Genomic DNA, 23,536 nt, shown 5'->3' on the forward strand with positions numbered 1-23,536 from the left:
AATATATAAAAACATAGAGAATAATTTTAACAGAACATTAAAAGGATTCACAATTTCAAGTGGATGGTCCCGTCAGCATCCTTTACCAATTTGTTAATTAAGATATTTAGACACCATTATTTAATCTCTTAAACGAAATCAATCTACATTTGAAGGTACAAACACACTTACCTAATTTCTCTTCACAGATCTACTTCGTAGAAGGGTTCCCGAATGCCAAATTCAACATGTTAAAGTGAATTTCACTTCGGGTCGACGGTGAACTTGGCATTCACACCCTCCAACACTCATGCTAATAATTAATTTAATTTTAAATTATCTACTTGAATTATTGAATAAATTAATTCTATGGGATGTTAACACCATACAGAATTCAATCGAGTCAAATTATTCATGCAATTATCTTGAAACCCTTTATATGTAAGAAACTGAAAAGAGACATTGTATAATCATCTCTATCACTTCATTTTCTCTTCATAGTAACAAAACAACAAAACTCTTAGGATCAACCATCGTTTTCATCTCTGACAGTGATGGTGAAGATAATAGAAAGAAGAAGAAATCTCAAGTGTCTTACACAACAAAGTTTATACCTATTGTCGAAATACCTTTGATTCATTTCTTCCATATCTACAAGACATGGATATTTGGATAATTAAGCTTTTAAACCCTAGATCTATTTTATTCTGAATATATTTGATTATTGCTATTATTTCTTTTTTTTATTTTAAGTTAACTAATTACTCAGTTTTTATTTTATTCATTTTAGATTCTAAAGAATAAGCATATTAAAAATTTAAATCTGTATAGTTTTTCATTCATAAAAGGAATTTCATCATAGAGTATTTCAATATGTTAGAGATTTCCAATCAACTCCCCCTTATAGCTTTAGATTTGTCTTCTTTTTTATTTTTCTTTTACTCTTAGATATAAAATTAAGAATTAGGCATGATTATATGTATGTGAATACATGTTTTTGCCTTAGTGTGCACTAATATGCATGTATGATATATTTATACATGTTTGTGTACATCGTATGTGTATTTATTAAAAGTACTAAATTTAAAATCTAACTTTAGAATTAACAAGTTACATTAGTTATCATATTTATTAATCTTTCAATGTTTTTTTTAATTTAGTCAATAAAAGAAAGGGAATTTTATATGAACATAAACATTAAAGATTTTATTAATAATTTACCAGCATGATTATGAATAAATGTAGTTTAATAAAGTGTATTATCTCAGTTAACTGTTTTTCATGTGAATTATTTAAAAGTTCTGAGACGTTGGTAGGTAATTTCATTCTATATATTTTGATCTATGTTTCATTATCAACTTCTTTAGATTTATATTTATTTACTTATTTATAATTTTATCTTATCTTATGAGGTAATTGAGATTTCTATATAATGAATTTAATGATTATTTCTTATATGTCAACTCATGTAAAAAAAATTTCATTTTTTCAATTTATGTTTATATCTTTTTGTAGGTGGATAAGTGTACATTTAATTATTTTATTATGTTATTATATATTAGTACATATGTACTAAGTTTTTGAAAACCAAAAAGCGTATTATTTTTAGATTTTTTAACCTTACTCCCCAATCCTTGGTGACTACCCTTCTAATTACCCCGTTCAATAAGACCTAACTAGAGATTGCTATTATTGCCCTCGACATCTCATGATACATAGTTTTCTTTTTGTAGATAATACTTTGATTATCATACAACACCATTATACTCTTTTGATATATATCCAATGTGAGATCATTATCGAGACCCTTAAACGCTATATATATTATACATATACTTCCTTTATTACCTTATTAATCCCCAATTAATTAAAAATTGCCAAACTTCATAATTAATGAATGAGATAAAGGAACAATTCATGAATTTTTAAAAAATTTATCCAATGTAAAGATTTCTTTAGGAAAACTTATTTACTTCTACTTCAATGTTTAGAATCTCTCTAGATAGAATGCGAGTGAAAACTACCTATATCTTGTACTTCCATCATATTTTAACATCTGAACAATACTTCTACATTTCTTGTTAACTAAATTATTTTTTCAAGAAATATTGTTTTATAAACTGACAGTTCTATAAATGCAAAATCATTATTAGAACTTTTATTTGTAGAGGTTTATTAGTTTTTAAACTAATAAAATATTTTCAATTATTATTGTAGGCACCATTTATGATTTAATTTATTTGGTAAATATTAACTTTTTAAATTTAGTCATTTATTGACATAATATATATATAATTTTATTTATTATCCTTTTCTTTTTTTTTATTCAAAAAATTGTATAAAATTCTTGCTTCATAAATACTAATCTAAAGGCTTGTCTTAAATATGTACTCACTTGTATATACATGAATGCATTTATTAAGTGAATTTTATTTTAAAATTATATACGTATTATTCAATTAACTAATCTGTATAAAATAATTACCTTTTGTTATCTAGTCAATGGACAAATATTTTCAACAATCAAATGTCAAAAGCATAAATGCAATATTACAATACCTTGAAGCAGACACAATAGTAGACTCATCAAACAATATACTTCCCTCTCAAGAAGAAATTCAGGCAATTATTCTTCTTCTTCTTGTCTTTAGATCATATTCATACAAGTTATAAGAAGGTACAATACTTTAATACTTATCTAACTGACTTTTACTCTTGATCTATTTTACTGCATAAAGTTACACAAGTAAAATTATCTTAAGGACATAATTGAAAGCACAAAAACTCTTTCAAACTATTGATCTTGACGTTTATTAGGCTTAGGAAAGTGTTTCGCTAACACGATAAAGAATCATCCTAGATCTAGAGAAAAAAATATATAAGGTACTACCTCTAAGTCGTAAACTTTCAACCACGAGATTGAAAAGAAATAGACATTGGATCCCCTATCATAGTGTCTCTTTTCTTGGAAAGCCTCTTAGCAGGAGAACAATTGACCAATTTAAATAGAGAAATAAAGGCATTCAATGCGTAATTTAACAAATTCATTTAAGAAAATCTAATTCTTTCTTATATGGATTCTAGGACTCACTAGTTTATTAAAAAGTTTTCTAAAAGTAAATTTTAAAAAGGACATCTCTAGACTTTTTTCTTTAATAATCAATTTAACTAGCTTATTTGCTATTGGAAGAGAATTTAAAAGTTTCATGTTATTTTTAAATGCAAACTAGGTATGATGTCCCGATGCTAAAAGGAGTACCAACATCCGATAGAGTATAGATAAAAGATAAAATAAACTAACAATGGGAATTTTACATCCCAACACAAAATATAAAAGTTGTACACTAAAGCATTTGGCTATCTATGCATATATACAATTCAAACGAGAACCTATACAAAATATACTACCCTTTAAAGTGTTTAAACAAAATATACAAGTCTGCTCTCATAACTAATTCTCCTGGAAAGTATCTAAGCAGGGGTCTTCAACAACTTATCAGAATCTGCATTTGTGGGAGGGTTGGATTTGAGTGAGTTCCAATACTCAATAAGATAGGCAATATTAAAGGCATTCAAACATTCTTTGAAAATAGTTCCTTAATGTAGAGTTAAGTAAAACAGTGATGAATTAATTAATAATAAATAATCATTTCCATGCTATTCAATTTGCATGATAACCATTCAGTTGTCAATAACACTTAATACCGTATTCAATAAATTTACATAACTAACACACATGCACCAAGGACTAGATATAGGGATGTCCTTTAAAGTGTTCATAGGGATGTCCCTACTACACGTGATCCCTTTTCTTTAACAATCTCAATTAGGGATCGTCCCCATATCCCGTCCGGTATGAGCGCCAAATTATCAAACCTATATATACCGTCTAGTATAAGGGTGAAACGGGCCGTTCCCATACCCTGTCTAGTATTAGCACCAAATTATCAAGTCTCCATACCCCGTCTGATATGAGACAACGTTCACGGTAGGATTTTTTATGTACCCGGTCCGTCCACCACCTCCCAGGATATCTAATGAGGCTGCGTTAAATCAACCATGATCACATAAGCAAATAAACATGCATCAGGGAATGCAATCATATCTCAATTTTTCAATCAAACAGTTGTCACATAAGGCAACAATTCATACATTCAAACCATAAAATTGATAAACCAGATACCATCATGCTTTTAGACTGTAAAATAAATCAACAAAAATTAACAGATAACAATTACCAGTTCGGGGCTCTATTAGAATCCGTAATTAATTATGCACATTTATTTAATTGCACAAATACCATATTATTATTTATTTAGACTTAAATTCTATGATAGGAAATACGGTGAGGAATCCTTACTCGATTTGATGCCCAAAAAGATAAGCTGTTCGACTGCGCCTATGTGCAATTCTTGGGTTTTCTGAATTTTTTTTCGGGAATTAAAATGCGCTAATAGTTCCTACAAATGTCCCAAACAAACCTAAAATCAGTCCCAAGGCCCACTTGGCCAATTTCAAAATTCTAGCGCTGCGGCTCCGCCGTGCTCCGGCAACGGCGCCCCCACCTGCGACGGCGGTCCGCCTCAGGTCGACTGTTTTCGACCATTTTCAGCCGAATTCAGCCGATTTTGCATCGATCCCTATGAGAAAATATGTTAAAGGGCCTTGGTTGGCCAAAAGAACATAAAAAACCAAAACTCACCGCCGGCAGGGCTCTCCGGTGCGGCGGCTCCTCCGACTCACGTTGCGATTGGGTGTTTTGCTCTGATCAACCTATAGAGAAGGACACGGTGATCACAACGGTGGAAACATTACACAAAACAAGAACCAAGAAGGGCCTCATCAGAGGCGTTTTGTGAAATTTTCGGCGACGGCGGGCTTCGCCGACATTTTTTGGCCAATTGGCCAGTCTTTTTGCTCCGATTTGGCCATGGGTGAGCTTAAAATTGAATTTCGAGCAAAAGAGAAAGTTTTTACCTTTTTTGGCAGTTGGAAAGGGTTTTGGTGCGACGGCGAGCGGTGGCTCCTTCCCGGCGGCCAGGTCTTCTTCTTCAACGATGGGTTCTGGCGGCTAGAGTTAGGGTTTGGTGCGGATGGGGGAGCACTTTTGATCTGGACTGTCCATCGCATTTGATTTAGATCGTCCAATCGCGATTAAGGAGTGAATCTGCCGTTCATCGCGATTCAATCTAGGCCGTCCATCGCACTCCACTCTGGGCCATCCAATCGCGTTTGGGGAGCAAACACATCTGGGCCGTCCGTGCGTGCGGGAACAGATCTGGGCCGTTCCATCGTGGGCATGCGGATCGCCCGCGTGGCCTCCCATATGGCACCGCGTTAGCGTCCACTGCCACATGGCACATCCTAATTCACCGAGCCTGCTGACTGAGCGTCTGACGTGGTAAAACTTCCTAAAATTATATGTTGGCCCCTGTTTTCTTATTTTTCTTTCAAAAATACCCCCAGAACCCAAATTTTCACCCCTTTTCCCCAAAATTATTTTTAATTTAATTCTCAATCAATTTTACTTCATTTATACTCTAAAATAAATGAAAAATAAATTATAAAAATTATACTTATAAATATTAAATTACATACAATTAATTTTGGGGTGTTACAGGGCTTCTATGAAGGTCTCTCAGCATGGTTTCATGCATATTAGGCCAGCATGGCTTGCTGGCCTGTTGCACAAAGGCAATCGGCCCATGGGATATGTGTGATATCCCAAATACTAATTAAGGCATAAGGGTACTAGATACAAAAATAGATTACGAGTGCATAATAGAATAATGTATGCAGCGAAATAAACGATTACAAATCCTTTACAAAATATATGAGTTCCTAATTACATATATATATCTGAGACCAGAAGTGGCGATAAAATACAAAATAACAAAATATAAAAGAGAGGCACTTCTATCATTATGTAAATAGACTCATCAGAGTGCGGGATAAGTGATGCACTCATAAAAGTTTATGGATCCATGTGATCCTCAAAGACTTCAAGGGGTAGGTCAGCGGTCGGTTCCTCACTATCTTCCTCATCTAAAGGAGGGTATGAAAAGAGGAAGTTTCATATTCTCAATAAGAAAAATATTATCATAAGATTTTAAAGGTGATTAAATGTACTATCGTCACTTACCATCAAGAGTCACGTCAGGGTCCTTTATTAAATATGAAAATAATTTAATTTATTAAAGGAAACTTCATAACCATCATATCAAAGTCATACCACATAAATCAAATAAATCATGCTAAAAATTAAAAAAATCAAACAAATCATGATATGCACATGTTTTTTATTTTATTCTTTGCACGAAGTCATTTCAACTTCCATCTACTAAGGATAATTATGGATTCTCAATTACCCATGTGGAATGACCAATTCATTTCATTTATAACAGCGATTTAGGACTTTCCAAACCAACAACACATTTATGGCTTGTTAAACCAATAACACATTTATGGCTTATCAAACTATGACACGATCTATGGCTACAGTCGTACCAATCATAATAGTCCTACATATTAACTATAGCCACGACCATACTTCACTAAAGGTGACCCCTACAATCATATTGCGTTACCACTCTCGTCAAAGTGTACGCCGTCATCTACAAGGAGTGATCCTCTTACGTCTTTTCAGACCAGATGGGGAAAGAAACATAAACCCTTCAAAGATAAAAAGCCTAATAAAACACTTCATGCATTATGTATGCCAATACCATTTCATATTTCCCATGTCTATACATTGTTTCATGCTTAATCATTTTTTCCGCCATCAATTGAATCATATATCAATCTTTCCCTCATGCATTTAATCATTTAAATTTCATTTGCCAAAATAATCAATTCACATATGTTCACAAAACATGTAATTAACAACGTAAATAATTTTACTCAAGCATATAAAATAATCATGAAAATATTTAGTTTAACCTTATTAATTTTGTCTAGAAATGCTCCTTAGAATGTTAGAAGTAAATACTAAATTCCTTACTGAAACTTAGATATTTTCCTTATACCTTTTCTTCTTTTCTTCCTCTCCCTCTCTCTCTAGATCACTCCCTCTCTCTCCTTCTAAAGCTCTTGGAGGATGGAAGAATGGGAATGAAAGTGATGAGGAAGTGGTGAAGGAAGGGGTCCCTATTTATAAAAAATGAGAACCATTAGATTTACGCCAAGTGGTGAAATTTGGTGAGAAAAGAGAAAGTTAAAGGGAAAGGTATGATCTGACGATTGACAGATGTGACTGATGGATAGACAATACAATGTGATGGCAGCACAAAAATTAGGGGCACACCACCCAAAATATGGCAGTATGTTGCCCAAGTGACAGCGGCATGCCACCCAAGCTAGCGGTAGCTCGCTGCCCAAAGGCGGCGCACAGCTCCGAATGGGGTAGTTCGCCCTGCCCGAGACTGCGTACGCTGCCCCAATCAGCAGTGCACCGCAACCCTAGCCCGCTACGCGCATAGGCCTATAGCGCATAAGCCTAACGCGCAAGCCTATCGCCTGGATGGCGTATACATAGGTCGTACAGAGCCATGCCCGTTTTCGTGCAATGGGATGCGTGCGCAGATCACACCTCACACCCCGCACGAACGGGACATGCGCACAGTGCACACGTCCTGCGCTGGCCGCACGCATGCACGTGCGAGTGGTGTGCGGATCCAACGTGGGTGGGATCCTTCCCACATGATTTTTCTGCCTTTTTCTCCATTTTTTTCTAAAATATTTTTAAATAATAAATAAAATAAAATTTTCTTACGATAAAATAATTAATTTTAAGAATTATTTAATCAAATAAAATACAAAATTAAAATTACGAGATATTAAGGAGTTTTAAATGGACTTAGGGCTAGAATAAATTGGGGTTCACATTACAAATTAAGCGCGAAGTTTTTCGAGATGTTATAGTATGAGCAGTTGTGAAGTAGGCAACCCTATGTATATCCTTGCACGTACGCGCACATGGTGTCCGACATAGCATGTTTGCATAGTCGAACATCTCTATTAGCCTTCTGGAAAAGCATAACCAAGCCCCTCACACGACCTGTGTAGCAATTGTTAAACAACTGTATGCCATAAATGCTTTCCAACACTTCAGATTGCCCAGAAATCATCCCATTATGCATATTAACATGAAAAAACCATGTGTGCCCAACAGTAGCGACATGTTGATGCCTAGCACGCGTGACAGAAGCTATTTGACTACTATCTTTGTTCTCTTTTCTTTTATGTTCCCCTAATTAGCATGTATTCATCCGTCATTATTCATTCCTTGATCACCAACATTTAGAATCATTCAAAAATCACCAAAATGCACTATTTAAGACATTCATATAGTCACACACATAATCAATTTTAAAACACCACTTTCTTTTTATTTTTAAAGGTTTTACTAAATAAATGCATACTATAAATCCATACTTTTATTGACCAAAATTATCACCCATCTTACATGGAATACGTAATAAAGATAAGTTGAAATAACATAAGGAAAGAGTGTTTTAAAGTTTTAAAGATAATTCTGTAACTATTGTAGAATTTATAGTTAATTTTTAGTTATTTTTAGGATTTAAGGTTGTTTAACTAACCCTTAGTAGTCCACTAACATTCTAACAATTTATTATTTAAGACAAACTAGCAAAAAAAAGAGATTTGGAAGCAAATAACAACCAAAAACCTAATTCTTACCTATAACCCATGACAGCAGATAGAACAACAACAAAGGAGGGAAGTTGTTATAAATTTTGGGTTCTAAAATCTGCAAGAAAGGTGTATAAATGTATTGGAACCCGAAAGGAACTAGTTCTAAATGCACTTCTCCTTGATAAGCATAAATCTAAAAATCTTGATCTAACACCTTTTTTATCATATTTTATCATTTGAGCAATATATGTAGTACATTTCCAATAATCTCTCAATGGATATTTTCTTCCACTAATAATTCTGTAACTTTAGAATAATGATTGAGAATTTTATTTATTGAAGCTTATCAAATTTTAACCTATATTTCTTTTGTCAATTATTACTATAGGTCACAATTTACCATGTGCTTTTATTCAGTAAATATTAACTGTTTATAGTTGAATAATTTGTTTGTTAACATAAAGTTAAGTAGACGTACAACTTCATTTATTGTTCCTTATTATTGTTTCTTAAAAAAAATTCTTTCCTCCATTTACATTATATATGAATAGTTCATGCAAAGCCTTATCTTTGAAATTTTCATAGTTTCATATGCATGCATGACCTAATTAAGTGACTTTTATTTGAAATTTATGTGAATATAATCTAATTACCTTATTTTTCCAAAAAAAATTCTTTTGTCATACAATCAATGCACATAAATATCCAACAATTAGAAAGTATAGATAATTATAAAATATTTCAGTACTATGAAGTAGAATTCATGATTGGCTCGTCAAACCCTAGAAGTTATTTTCAAGAAGAAACTCATGTGATTCTTCCTTTCCTTCTTCCTTTAAAATATACTTTATTTTTCTATTTAAATTATATATAAATATACTTGCTTTGCCAGTAATATGTATAACCTCATCTTCTACATGTGCTCATTTATGTGTGCATGCATACATTAATTAAGTGAATTTTATTTTAAATTTATATATGTCCTATTTGATTAACTAACTATAAAAATAAAAAATTTCTTCTACAGTCAATAAAATAAATATATCCAACAACCAGAGATTATAAATACAAATAAATATATTACTCTGAAGTAGAGTCTATTTAAGGCTCATCGAATAGTAAAATTCATGTTTATGAAGAAATTATAGTGATTTTCATTTCTTTTTACATTCAAAATATATTCATATCTAGTTTATAAGAAGATATGATAGTTTAACAGTCAATCTAATTAGCTTCTATATCTATAGACTCTTGATCCACCTCAATTCTCATAAAATATTTTAAAAAAAATTGGTATTAAGGTCTAATATTGGTAGAAAGTACCTAAATTCCCTCATAATACCGTTGACCCTCCCATATTATACTGAGGAAAAAGTTTCATTAACAAAATCAAGAATCATCCTAGAATTAATAGCCATTGCCCATATTCCAAAAAATTACCCGTAACTCGAAAAAGTTTTTTAACAAGATTGAAAACAAATAAAGAGATTGAATGAGAAATCTTATTCTTCCTTAACATTGATTAGAAAAGCATTCTCAAAGTAAACTTTAGAAGTGTACCTTAAACCTACCTTTTTTCATGGAATTTATTAGCTTATTTGTTCAACCTCTCATAGATATAGACTAGGATGATTAGGATGCTACTCATAACACCAAGTATTTAAATTTTGCTAGACCTTTAAGAAAAATCTCACAAATATCTAATGAAAAAAAAGTTTAAAATCCTTAAGTCATGAAAATTTTTCACGTTTTGAAATAAATGGCTTAACATAATTTTTTAGAAAATTTATTCAATATAAAAAAATTCTCTAAGAAAGATTAGTACCTCTATTTCAATGTTTTACTTTGATAAAACTTCTATTTGGACCATATAGATTGACACTTTGCTTCTATCATAGTTTAACATTTGAATAATACTTTCTGTAAATATCATTCACAAAATTATCTCTCAATAAATATTGTAGATATTGAAAAAGAATCACTGTTGAAAATTTTATTATAGATATTTATCAATTTTTTATGTAATGTGTATGAAGGGCAAGGAAGATTATCAATTTTTAGCATAAGAATTTTTTTTTCAATTTTTGGCCTATTACCATTTACCACCACTTTATTGGATAGTTACTATTTATAGTTCAATAATTTGTGAACTAAAATCGCATAGATATATAAAATTTTATTTACTATCACTTATTATTTTTATTAGTAAAAGATTTTGTTTCCATATTTAAATTGGACACTAATATACTTGCTTTTTACTAGTATGTAAAATGTTGTTAAGAAGATTGGGTATTTTAATATGCATATATTTGCTCAACTAAACATAATATATAACCAAAGAGATTTTTATAATAGATATGTTTTAACTTTCACGATTAAATAACTAAGATAATTATGATATATATTACTTTCTTCATTTAATTGTATGCATCAACTTTTATATGTATATATATCCATATTTAGTTGTATATATATCCAAATGTGAGTAATAATTTCTATAAATATATAGGTATATATGGTACTTTCATCACTAGTATTATGCAGCAACACATTGTTTATATATGATGGTTGTGCACAATTGCTCCACAAGTTTATATACGAAGAAAGGCCCTACAAATGTAATTAGTACATAGTGAGAAATTTAAAAAAATAGTTATTATCTTTTCATTGAAAAGTATAATATTTATTTAAAATTTCTAATATATGATAAGTTTAATAAATACGAACTGGAGAGATAATTAGCATACGAATCAAATATATAAGTTAGGCTATAAATCTTGACGCTCCTTCAAAGAGAGTTGATAAATAAAATTGGTGACAATGAGTAAATACTAAAACACTTGTAACCTTACAAGGTTGATTTTGGTTGGACCTTAATAACCTCTTCAAACTAGCAATGGTGATTCCTATATATTAAGCTTTTCTTTAGTCAATAAATCCATATCTGATTATCTTTGTTGGCAATGATATGCCTAGCTAGTTTTGAGAAGCAATATGTTACTTAACAAAGTGAAAATTCAATTCTATGTGTTTTATTTCTCATGAATACAAGATTAATGGGCAAGTATATTGCATTGTTGATGGTATCATGTCATATGATAATAGTTCAGAAAAATTAACTTTTTCCTGAAAAAGAGATATAATTAAATTAACTTAGTATAAAGTTACTGTTGGTTTTTCCATAAATCCTTAAATTAATCACTTTCCATCTTGGACAACACTAAATAACGAGTAGAAGTATAACATAGTTTTGGTATATTAATCATGTGTAATAAATTGATCATGACATGCTACATATTGCTTTGGACATGTGACTAATAACTTTATAAGTTTATTTTAATTAATTCAACTTTATTTATTTAAATATTTCCAATTAACTACTCATAATTTCTAAAATAATTATTCTTTCTATGATATATACAATCAATCTACATTACAAAGGCATATGTAAGTTATATTCAAAATTTGAACCTCTCTAGGATCTCATGGATGATTCATCTCTAGTAAGATAGATACTATTGAAATAGAAGCTGAGGAATGTTTGGAATTCTATTATGTAAAAATTAATCATTTAATTTTGATTAGTTATAAAACTCATTTTTACAATCTAACTATAGCCACTTCGTGGGATTCTCGATCAATCAAATGTAGCTAAAAATTCAACACTCCTTCCTCTGAGGAAAAGTTAAAGGCTACGAGTTCTTATACTAAAGACAATGATCAACAAAAACCTAATAAGGTAATTTTACTTTTTCTACTAAATAATAGGTTCTATATATGGTTTTCTCAATGTTAACCAACATACATTAATCATTCAGTTTTGACTACTATATAAAACTCATTCTTACAATGTATCTGTAACCACTTCATGATACTTTCGATCAATCAAAGGTAATTAAAGATTTAACATGCTTTTCCTCCAAGGTTGTGCGCTCTTATATTAGAGACAACGATAAAAAAGAACTTAATGAGGTAATTTTACTTTCTCTACCTAAAATAGCTTTCATACATGGTTTTCTTATGTGACATCCTGTTCCCAGATCCCGAGAACAGTTACCAACCAATTCCATTACATGAGACAATTGACACATAATTTAAAACAAATTTACAATAATTCCTACCAAATAGATTCAACCTCAAACTGGTAGACTATCTTCACATCCTCGCTGGTTGCTAACCCTATCAGGGTTCCCTAACCTGAAAAGAAAGCCTAAATTGGGGTGAGTTCTAGTCGATTTAGTAAGAATAGCAGTACTAGCATGCTAGAATTAACTTTTTAAAAGTCTTGTTTAATGCATAAAGTGAAGAAACTTTATAGTGCATACAATATAATTCTTTTGAAAATCTTTTCAATAATATTACCAATTCAATACAGTTCCCAATTATCAATTCACTACTGATTCCTTTTTATTCCTTTACCAATAATCATTTTCATATTTCAATAATATATATCAAATAAAATAATTAAATAACATCATATGCAATCCTCTAACACACGCATAGAGCCTGACTTTGACTCAATTTTTGGCATAGTTTTAATGCAATTTATTATCTTAGTTTAGGTTTCATTATTTCCTAACACATGTGCCAACCGCTACTATCTATTTCCAAGGTGGGCAATACGGACACCAACTAGCTATGGATGGGTGCGTAATCAATAACAATAATAATATATTACCTGTAAAATCATGTAATCACACTTTCTTTTCGGTCGCCATCCCACAAGGTCACTCCAATCGCCATCATTCATGTCCATGGGTCCCAAAGCATGAATAGCAATCAGTACAGATTCCCAAGAAAAACTATACCACAATTTTGATGATGCCCTAAAATGACATGATTATCACCCACTTTTGGATTATTAAACTTCATGGTATGCTATATAATTCAAGTTATTTTATATATTTTGTTGTAGGACAAGATATAAAGACAAAACAAGGAAAAACAACATTAAAAGACGAAGAGTTCATTGAAAGAGTTATCAGCCCTAAAACAAGCCTTGGACAGGGATTGGTTCCAGCAAACAAACAACTTAGCCTTTGGCATGGGTAAGAGTCGTGCACAGTAGCAAATTTAAATTAAAACATGTGCTTTTTAAATATGGAAAAAGATATTAATCCAGCCAAAATCTACGATCGAAAATTAAGGGAAAAATATTATAGAAAGCTTGGAATAAGCTAAAAATAAAGGAAACGATACTAATCAACAAAAGAAAAAAAAAATCTAGGCCTTTTTCTATAAAGATAGCAGTTGCCAAGCAGAATGAGGATCATTTTCTTCTTCTTAACCTGCACAGAGCTTTAGCGACAAATTCCACACTCTCTTTTCATCTTCTTCCTTCTCTTTGATCATTAAGAAAACTCTTTTATATTAAAATCTACCATGAGTGGCTAGTTTAATTCTTTTTTTTAGTTGATAGATCTAGCAAAATTCAGGAATGTATTTGTGAGATCTAATCTAATTAATTTGTGTTTTATTTCAAATCTAGTATTTATTTACATCTTGCACCTATATATATTTGTTTTTTTGAATCCATTTGAATAGGGCCTGTCATATGTGAAGAGAAACCCCAAGCAGCTAGCCAAACTCCTCAAATTCATAATAGTTTGGGTGCTTCCAACACCTAGTAGCGATCAATGCTGCACTGAGGAGGTAAGTAATCTAGTTGATCGATTCACAAGAATGAATCCTATATTTTGGATAAAACATTTTTTATCAGAACATTTTTTATAATTATAACTGATTTACCATATTTTGGATAAAACAAATCTTTCCATCTATGATCAACTAAGTTACTAAAGCTAGTTATTTCATCAACTAGGAATTCTTCTTATAATTATTTTAGTTTCTAGCTTGAAGCCAAGAGTGTGTTTAATATTATTCTTCTTATTGCTTATTTTTTATTTTTACGTATTGGATTTTATAAAACCCTTATTGTTTACTTTTCATTCATTGGTCAATGAAGAAAATTGGTTTACAATTCCCTATGAATTCGACCCTTCTTACCATTACTACAATATTGTTTTATTAATTAAATAGGAATTTTTTTTTAGTGAATTCGACACCCATCAAATTTTGGCATCATTGTTAGGGGGTTGAGATTAACTGTTTGTTTTTTCTTTTTACGGCTTAATTTGACTTGATAAAAAATTAAATAACTAAATTGATAATTAATAAATAAATATTTTAAATTAAGTTTAAAAGAATAAACAAAATAAAATTTTAGCTTCTAGAATTAATTTAAAACTCTAAACAACATAAAGAAAATTATAAGTTAAAAACTTAAACATAAAGTCTTGTTTAAATCCGATTCACCGTATGTTTTTCGAAGAGTATTTGATTTGATTATTTGTTCTGAAGCCACTAAGTTATGGGTGTTGGTTTTGGTTCCTTCATGGAACATGTAGCCCGATGGACTCTGGGAGATTTGATATTCATGTTCTGGAGTTCAACAACATGAATGATGGCAACATGGAGAGACCTAAGAGTATTTCATTTGTTTTTGTTATCAGTAAATGTATGTTTGTAAACATTTGTGCACCCACCCATGACTAGATGATATCTCATTTGCCCTTGTTGAAAATAGGGGTAGGCGGCTACACATGTAAGTTTGTAATCAGTAAAACATAATTTAAGATAAGATAAAAAATGAAAAGGATTCTTCTCAAGTAGCTCACTTAACCTAATTACATGATATGCAGTTATTAATATGTTCATATAAAAGAAAATCATAGTGACAAGAAAATTACGTTGACTTTATTTTTGGTACTTATAGATGACCTAGAAAGCAACAAGGAAGGGAAAGAGAAAGAAGGCAAAAGAAGAAATTAATCCCATTACAATTAGATTAACTTTTACATGTTATACATTTATAAATTTTATGAGTGATATAACTTCGTTTATTATTTTTATAGATTACAAATTGTTATTTAGTGGGTATAATTTAATACATATTTAAATTGTTATACGATTATGCTACAAGTAATATATTTATTGTGCAGGAAGCAAAAAGAAAAGTTGTTCTTCATGGGGTAGAAGAAAATACGGATAAGTGTAACTCAAACTACAAGTCAAGATGTGCATTGAAAAGGTACAATAAAAAAATGAAAGAGAAGATTCCTGAGTCTAGTGAGAATTCTTTAGAAGAGTTATTCATGAGGATGAGCTTACATTCAAATAAAGGCATTTCGATCAATGAAAACGATAACAACAGAAATAATGATGAGGAGCAAAAGATATATATATAGGTGGTCCTTATTAAAAAACCATGAAGGATCTCCAATACTTCTTTCAATCTAAATCTAAAACCATCTAAAAATCTCTCTTAACTCAACAAATGGGTAATGATATAATATTTCAACTTAAACCTAAAATCACTAATACTCATATTTTGGAAATCATGTAATGTGTATATATTACTTTTACTTTTGCTTAATATGTTATATATATATACATGAATATCAATTAAGTGTTTGTTTAGAATGTAATCTCACATTAACTAACTATAATAACCTATAGTAATAATATACTTTTTGACTAGCTACTCTTACAATATTATAACATTTTGGGTCTAAATCTAATATGATTTTAAAAATAATTAAGTATTATATAACCTATCTTTTGTTAATATTATTCTATCCATACATTATCTCCTCATATAAACTCTTTATATGGTGATCATATTGAGTAAGAATCTAACAGCAATATTAATAGCATTGATTTTATTGTTGTAGCTACAATAGATGAAGAGGCAGCAACCAAAATAGAGAAAATAACTGTGAAGATCAAAGATGAACTAATATTAGAGAACTCAAATCTGTCAACGATACAATGCAATGAGAAAATCATTTTGCCTTCTATAAATAAAGATTTCAATTTACTAATTAACCAAGTAGATGGAACTGTTAACAGATGATGTTGGGGTTAAAATTGATGTTGTGGATTCTACAAATGAAATTAATCGCTCCACAGCTAGAGAATTAGAGTCATTAATGATTCAAATGAATGGACTTACTGGAGAAGCTGTCTAGATTTTGAATTAATAATGAAGGAGGGCCTTCGTCTCTTAGACCACCATCAATTCTAATCACCATATTTCTACTTCCTTAAATTTTTAGATATTTTTATTATATTAAACCCTTTATCATTAGATATCTCTTTCTATTGCCATTTTGACTTGCTATTAAGAATTTCTTACATATAATATGCCTACCAATATACGTGCATAATTTACGTATTATATATGCATACAATATTATGTATAATTTCATTTCCGTACATATCATATGCCTAGTGGCATGCATGCAATGAATGTTAACACTATTTACATATGATATATGCATTTTAAGTATTTTAAGTACAGACAACTTGTGCTGCCTAATAATAATAGTGATCATATCTAATATGCACATTATATATATATATATAATATACTCATCATAAAACATATATGATGATCCCTGCGAATGCATGCATATGTATTGTGTAATTAAAAGAAAGGATTTAGTAATTAATAATATCTCCAACATATCAAAATTTATCATAATTTGTGTAAGTGTAATATTAGTTATATGTAAAAACTCATCCAAATTACATCCCTAAAAAAAAAATTCAGCTTGCATTTACAGATCTGAAATGAAAAGTAAAAAGAAATTTAATAATTATAGATTATAAGATGAAGATGAATGAGAGAAAGTAATATTAGGAAGTTATTTTAATTAAATAGAAACAGAAAAAGGTAATTAATAATGGGTAATAAAGTTCATGCTCTTTAGTGTCTAGTTTTTGACAAGATAGGTATGCAAAATTCATAGCATTCAATTCAATATATTTGTTTTACCTGCAACATTATTACTGAGCAATCAAAAAGCATTTTGCTTTCACTAGAAGGAAAATACATAAATTTTAGATATAAATATAAAATCTCTATTGGAAAAATAGGTAAGATATTTTTTTCTATTAGTATAAACCTTTTATTTATATCTTATGACAACAAAAAAAATTGAATATTGTACATCTGTCATTAATTAAATTATAATTATAATTACTTAAGAATTAAAATTTAGCTATAAATATAAAATGCAATGTCTCGATGCCAATTGGGGCACCAACATCTAATAGAGCAAGCATAAAGAAAGATATGTACATAGCAGTAGAACTATTCACCCCAATACAACATACAAAAAACTGTACACTGAGGCATTAAGTTATCTATACTTATATACAAATCAAACGAGATAACCTATAAAAAAAATACTAGCCTCTAAAGAGTTTTAACAAATTATACAAGTCTAGTCCTATTTCTTATCCTCTAGGAAGGAAACTAGACAAGAGTCCTCAACAACTCATAAGAATCTGCATCTTGGAGGAGGGGTTGGAATTGGGTGAGCTCTAATTCTAGATAAGATAGGCAATATTAAAGACATACAAACATGATTTGAAAACATTTTCATAATGCAGATTTAAAGAAAACAATGATAAAAGCAATAATCAGGAAACAATAATAACATAGTACTCAATTAACCATCAATGACGCTCAATATCGTATTCAGTGTGTTCACATAATTCACACATACGCACTCAGAACTAGACACATCTTCTAACTTAGTTTTAATACCAAATTATTATCTTAATTTTAATTCTATTGTTTACAAGTCTACATGCGAAACTGCTTACACTACTTCCATGGAGGCCACAGGTCACCAACTAGTTAAGGATGGAAACGCAATTAATTAGTAATAATAAAGACATAAATAAATATATAAAAATCACTCAATACTCTCCAGTCGTCGTCAATATGTTATCATTTCGGTCGCCATCGTCCAAATACTAGAGCTCTAAGACATGTACACAATCGGTTCATGGTCATCGATCACTGAACCTTATTTCATGGACACTATGTTATTTGTATTTTAGACTCTTTAATAATTTCTCTCTTAACTTTAATATGTTATTTCATCCTATTTGTTTTGCTACATGTAAAATTAATGTTATTATTTAATTACTTGAATTATTATTTAGTTTATTTATTCTACTTAAACTTTTATTATAGTTAATTATATTATTTTGATTACTTAGATTTTTAATTCGATTCTTTTTAATTAATTTAAATATTTTATTTTATTCTTGTCTAATTCTTTTCTAAACTTAAATTAAGTTTTATTGTTGTTATTATTATTATTATTTTCAATGCAGCCATCACGAATATTACCCAAATTTCTATCTCATGTTACACTTAACCATTTTCCAATATACTTTTACAAATTTCCACTTAATTACAAAATTTTTTTTCCAATTTTATTAATTAATTTTTTTTTCTTGATTCTTCCCTAAGGCCCCAACCTCTCCAATTATTCAACCCATGGGAAGTGCCCATGCTTGGCCTGTGGGCCAGTGGGCTTTCGTGAAGGCCCCTTGACATGTTATCATATCTGTCGGGCCAGCACAAAAGAAACTATGAAGCATGATTTCAAGGACATGTTATCCGTCCCTCTTCTTTTCTATTATGGTTTTAAGACGTTCATCATCGTCAATCACATTCGAACATAACAAAAACTTATTAAATACAATTAAAATAGATTAGATAATATCAAGCACAAGATGAACACACTCAACCCTTTTTCCATTTAAAAATCCACTTCCTCTACGCATTTTTAAAGAACACATCCTATGAAATGCAATCTAGAAATGCCATCTTTGTATGAACTAAACTACTACCCATTTTACCTCAAAGAAGTAGCAGCAACATGCCAAAGAATCACAAGAAAAGGTTGGATTGAAAGCTTGAAGAACAGTTCCGCAATACGCGCAACTGTTGTAGAAAGTGAGATTAATTTCTAGTTTCCTAGAGTGTTTAGCTTTGTCTAATTGATTTCTAACAAATCCCTAATATCCTATTATGATTCTAGGTTACATAAGGCTCACTAGATTAACTAAATGGAAGAGAAAAAAGAGGGACAGTGGCATACCTGCTCAGTCTGTAACTTCTAGAAATATTTGAGAAAAATGGCTTCGGTTGAAGTCTTCTGCACAATCTGGAGTCCTGAAGTTGTTAAGAAATGTGTTTAAGTGTGAAGGAAGAGTGGAAGAATGCAATTCAAGGAGAAAAGACACTTACCTTAAACAGAAACCAAGTTTTGAACTCCCAATCTCACCATTTTCTTGTGGGTTTGTTTGTTAGTAGAAGAAATGAGGAAGAAGTTGTGGTGTAGAAGAAGACTTAAGGGAAAAGTCCAGCTAATCCAAGCCTTCCATTCACATGCAACCACTCCTAACCGTAGATGTAAGCACATGACAGACAACTTGCTGTAGAGTGGAGCTGAAGTTGCGACATCTGGCCTGACAGAAGCTTGTCCCAGCTAGCTGGTTGAGGCACTAACACCATTTAGTGTAGTGGTGTCACAACAGACCAGGCCGAAGTGGCCACTTATAGGTTTGCCTTGTTCTGGCCCCCTCTTTGGTTTATATGTAAACATATATATACACACCTTTATGCAAAGTTTGAATTTTAATATGATACACAATAATAAAAACACCATTTTAAGGCTGAATTAATGGTATTTTTTGTTGGGTTTATATTTATACATATATATTTACATATATATACATACACACATCTGTATCTATTCATTTATATATATATATATTTACTCTTTCATTTATGTATTTATGCATATGTTTACTTATACATACACACATCTATATATAAAAATTTAGTTCAATTCATATAATATATATCTTTTATTTTATTATTATTGTTGTTATTATTATTATTATTATTATTATTAATTTATTTAAAGTAATAAAAATTAAAAAAATAGAAATATAATATTCTTATAAAATACCAATATTGAAAATAGTTCTTTCATTAAAAATTTAAAGGTTCAATTTTTTCCACTTCTGATAATTGTACTTAAATTGTTAATCTCTTTTAAATTCATTTTATTTACAATAAAAAATATATTTATTTTAAATTAGTAAATAAATCACATAACGAAAATACCTTATTTGATACGGGTTTATGGTAACACACAATTAGTTGGTTGTTACATAAAATTAAAAATTTAACTAAAAATATAAATTTTATAAAGTTTTCATATTCATTCACAATATTTCTAAATTATATTTAAAATATCAAATACATTTTTTTGACTAAAATCTAAGAGAATTATGCAATTCAAAACATCAAATATATATATTTTATTAACTAAAAATAAAACTTATCATAATTTCTATAATTCTAATATTAGTTATATATAAAAATTGATCCAAATGTACATATCTTATAAAAGAAATTCATCCTACAAATACACACTTGAAAAGGAAAAGTAAAAAGAAATTAATTTATTGTAAATAATACATATAATATAGGTTATAAAATGAAGATAAATGAGAGAAATTAATATTAAGAAGTTATTTTAATTACTTAAAAACAAAAAATGGTAATTAATTATAGGTAATAAGGTACATGCATTTTAGTGTTTAATTTTGAACATGATACATTTGCAAAATTCATAGCATTCAATTTAATAGATACATTTTACCTGCAATATTACTGTTGAGTAGTTAAAAAGCATTTTACTTTCACTATAAAGAAAATATAAAAATTTTCAATTCAAATAGAAAATATCCATTGGTAAAATAGATAAGGTATTTTTCACTATTAGTATAAACTTTCTCTTTATATGTTGCACCAATTAAAAAAAATTGAATATTGTACATGTATCATTAATTAAATTATAAATGTATTACTTAAGAATTAAAATTAACTATAAATATAAAATTACAAATTTAACTAAAAACACATAAATTTTATAAAATTTTCATATTCATTGAAAATATTCTTAAATTAGATTTGAAATATCAAATACATTTTTAGGTTAAGACAAAAAGGAAATAAAAATGAAAAATCCATCCAAGGTTGCCATCCTCAATTTATATGACTGTTTACTACTTGATTCATCTCGATATGTACATTTTTCTCTCTAACTCCATCTATGTCTCTTTCTCTCTTTGTCTCTCTCTCTCTCTTTCTCTCTTTTTTTGTCCCCCTCTATCTCTATCTCTCTCTCTTTGTAAAACATGTTTCATATAAAAATTGAGAGCCTAGAACTTACTGGTTGCAAAATACTATCGTATGTTAAACAAAATAAAGAAGAAGTTAGGTCAAATCAAAATTCAAATGCTAAAGGATCAGCAGCATCCAACATCATCGATCAAATACGAGTGATAGTTGGAGTAAGTATCAAAATATACATATATGCGAAGGATTCGATGCTTTTTTAGAACTTATTAAAATGCTCTATCTTGAAACAAAAAAGGGTAAGGGAGTTCACTTCTGACGACCTCATTCATTCCAAAATAAATTACCGGTACATAATTCGATAAAGAACCAAAGGTTGGACTATAGAACGACGAAAACGTGCAACTATGAGATGTAATTCATTAAGTCCCCTTTGTTTTGTGAACTTAACAATTTTTTTTTTTTTAGAAAATGCATCTAGAAATTAGAAACTTTATACATGGTTACCCAGAAACCTTGACAACATTTACTTGATGTGAGATTGTTGTACTTTGTTCACAGAGAATCACGAGGATTATTCCGATCAACAGTGAAAGTCACAGATTTTATACTTTACGAGGTCTACCAATGCAAGGCCACTTCCAAGCTAAGGAAGAAAAAAGCAAAAGAAGGGAGTAGTTCTGTAGTGCGGAATAAGGTAGGGAAGCCAAGAAAATAAGGTGGATGGGGAACAAGGGTGTACTATAGTATAAAGGAAGGTTGGCAGGCCAAAGAAAGTCGTGGATGGAGAGAAAGGGACTTCTCCTGTATGTTGCTTTGGGTATATATATATTGGAAATGTTAGATCCATCATTAATTTTCTAGTAGTAAAATATTTTATCTAGATTTGCTTTACTTTTTTTATTGTACCAGGTGCATGTAGTGAGGGAACCCAGGAAGAAGATGGAGAAAGAAAAGACTCCATCAGTGAGTGGAGTCTATATATTTTATATATATGTATATTTAAGCCTCTTAGTTAGAAATGCATATAATAGTTCTTCAATGTGTAAGATTTTGATTAAAATATACTTGGTTTGCTTGTTAAATTACATATATCAACCAAAAAAGAAAACCATAAGAGTGTTGCAGGAGAGATGTCATATGTCATCGATGAAGTAGTTAGTTAATATATAAGATTGAATTTTTTTTGTGAGCAGATTATTAGATTTAACTTGCTTTTGTGTCATTGTACAGATGATGAAGTCTTTGGAGACAAGATGCATGGATTCCAAAATGAAGAACATAGGAAATGAAAATGATTCTGCTCAAGTAACTTACTTGACCTAATTACATAATATATAGTGATTAATAGGTGCATATAAAAGAAAATTACATTAACTTGATTTCTTGGTACTTATAAATGACTGGGAAGGCAATGACGAAGGAAAAGAGAAAGATGGCAGAAGAAGAGATTAATCCAGTTGTAATTAGATTAATTTTTAGACACTATACATTTATAAATTTTATGAATGAAATAATTTTATTTTTTATTTCTATATATTACAAATTGTTATGGTGGGTACAATTTGATGAATATTTAAGTAGTTATACGATAATACCATAAGCAATATAATTTTTATTCAGGAAGCAAAAAGAAATGTTGTTCTTCCTGAGATGTATAACTCAAACGACAAGGCAAGAGGTGTATTGAAGAATTACGATAAGAAAACGAAAGAAAAGGTTTTAGAATTCAATAAGATGAGTCCTTTAGAATAATTATTCATGATGATGAGGCAACAATGAAATAAAGGTGTTATGATTAATAAAAAAGGCAACGAGAGAGATACTGATGAGGATAAGCAAATGTTATATATTGGTGGTCTTTGTGGAAAAGCAATGAAG

The 23,536-nt window shown here is 29.9% G+C and overlaps 2 long non-coding RNA genes across 3 annotated transcripts; one reads left to right on the forward strand and one right to left on the reverse strand.

Moving 5' to 3' along the window:
* Nucleotides 1-12,587: 12,587 nt before the first annotated feature.
* Nucleotides 12,588-19,987, reverse strand: LOC110810143 (uncharacterized). Of its 2 annotated transcripts, XR_015816403.1 has the most exons (4): nucleotides 19,751-19,909; nucleotides 19,602-19,675; nucleotides 13,313-13,460; nucleotides 12,588-12,844 (listed from the first exon to the last, which is right to left on the reverse strand). It is a non-coding gene; the product is annotated as an uncharacterized LOC110810143 (long non-coding RNA). The 2 variants fall into 2 exon arrangements; XR_015816402.1 differs by having other exon boundaries at nucleotides 13,313-19,675; nucleotides 19,751-19,987.
* LOC148239996 (uncharacterized) lies at nucleotides 19,927-23,109 on the forward strand. Its single transcript, XR_015816404.1, has 3 exons — nucleotides 19,927-20,065; nucleotides 22,217-22,621; nucleotides 22,889-23,109. It is a non-coding gene; the product is annotated as an uncharacterized LOC148239996 (long non-coding RNA).
* The last annotated feature ends 427 nt before the right edge of the window (nucleotides 23,110-23,536 follow it).

The sequence above is a fragment of the Carica papaya genome, chromosome 9 (genome assembly GCF_054855325.1).
Source record: "Carica papaya isolate Zhongbai chromosome 9, ASM5485532v1, whole genome shotgun sequence".
Classification (NCBI taxonomy): domain Eukaryota; kingdom Viridiplantae; phylum Streptophyta; class Magnoliopsida; order Brassicales; family Caricaceae; genus Carica; species Carica papaya.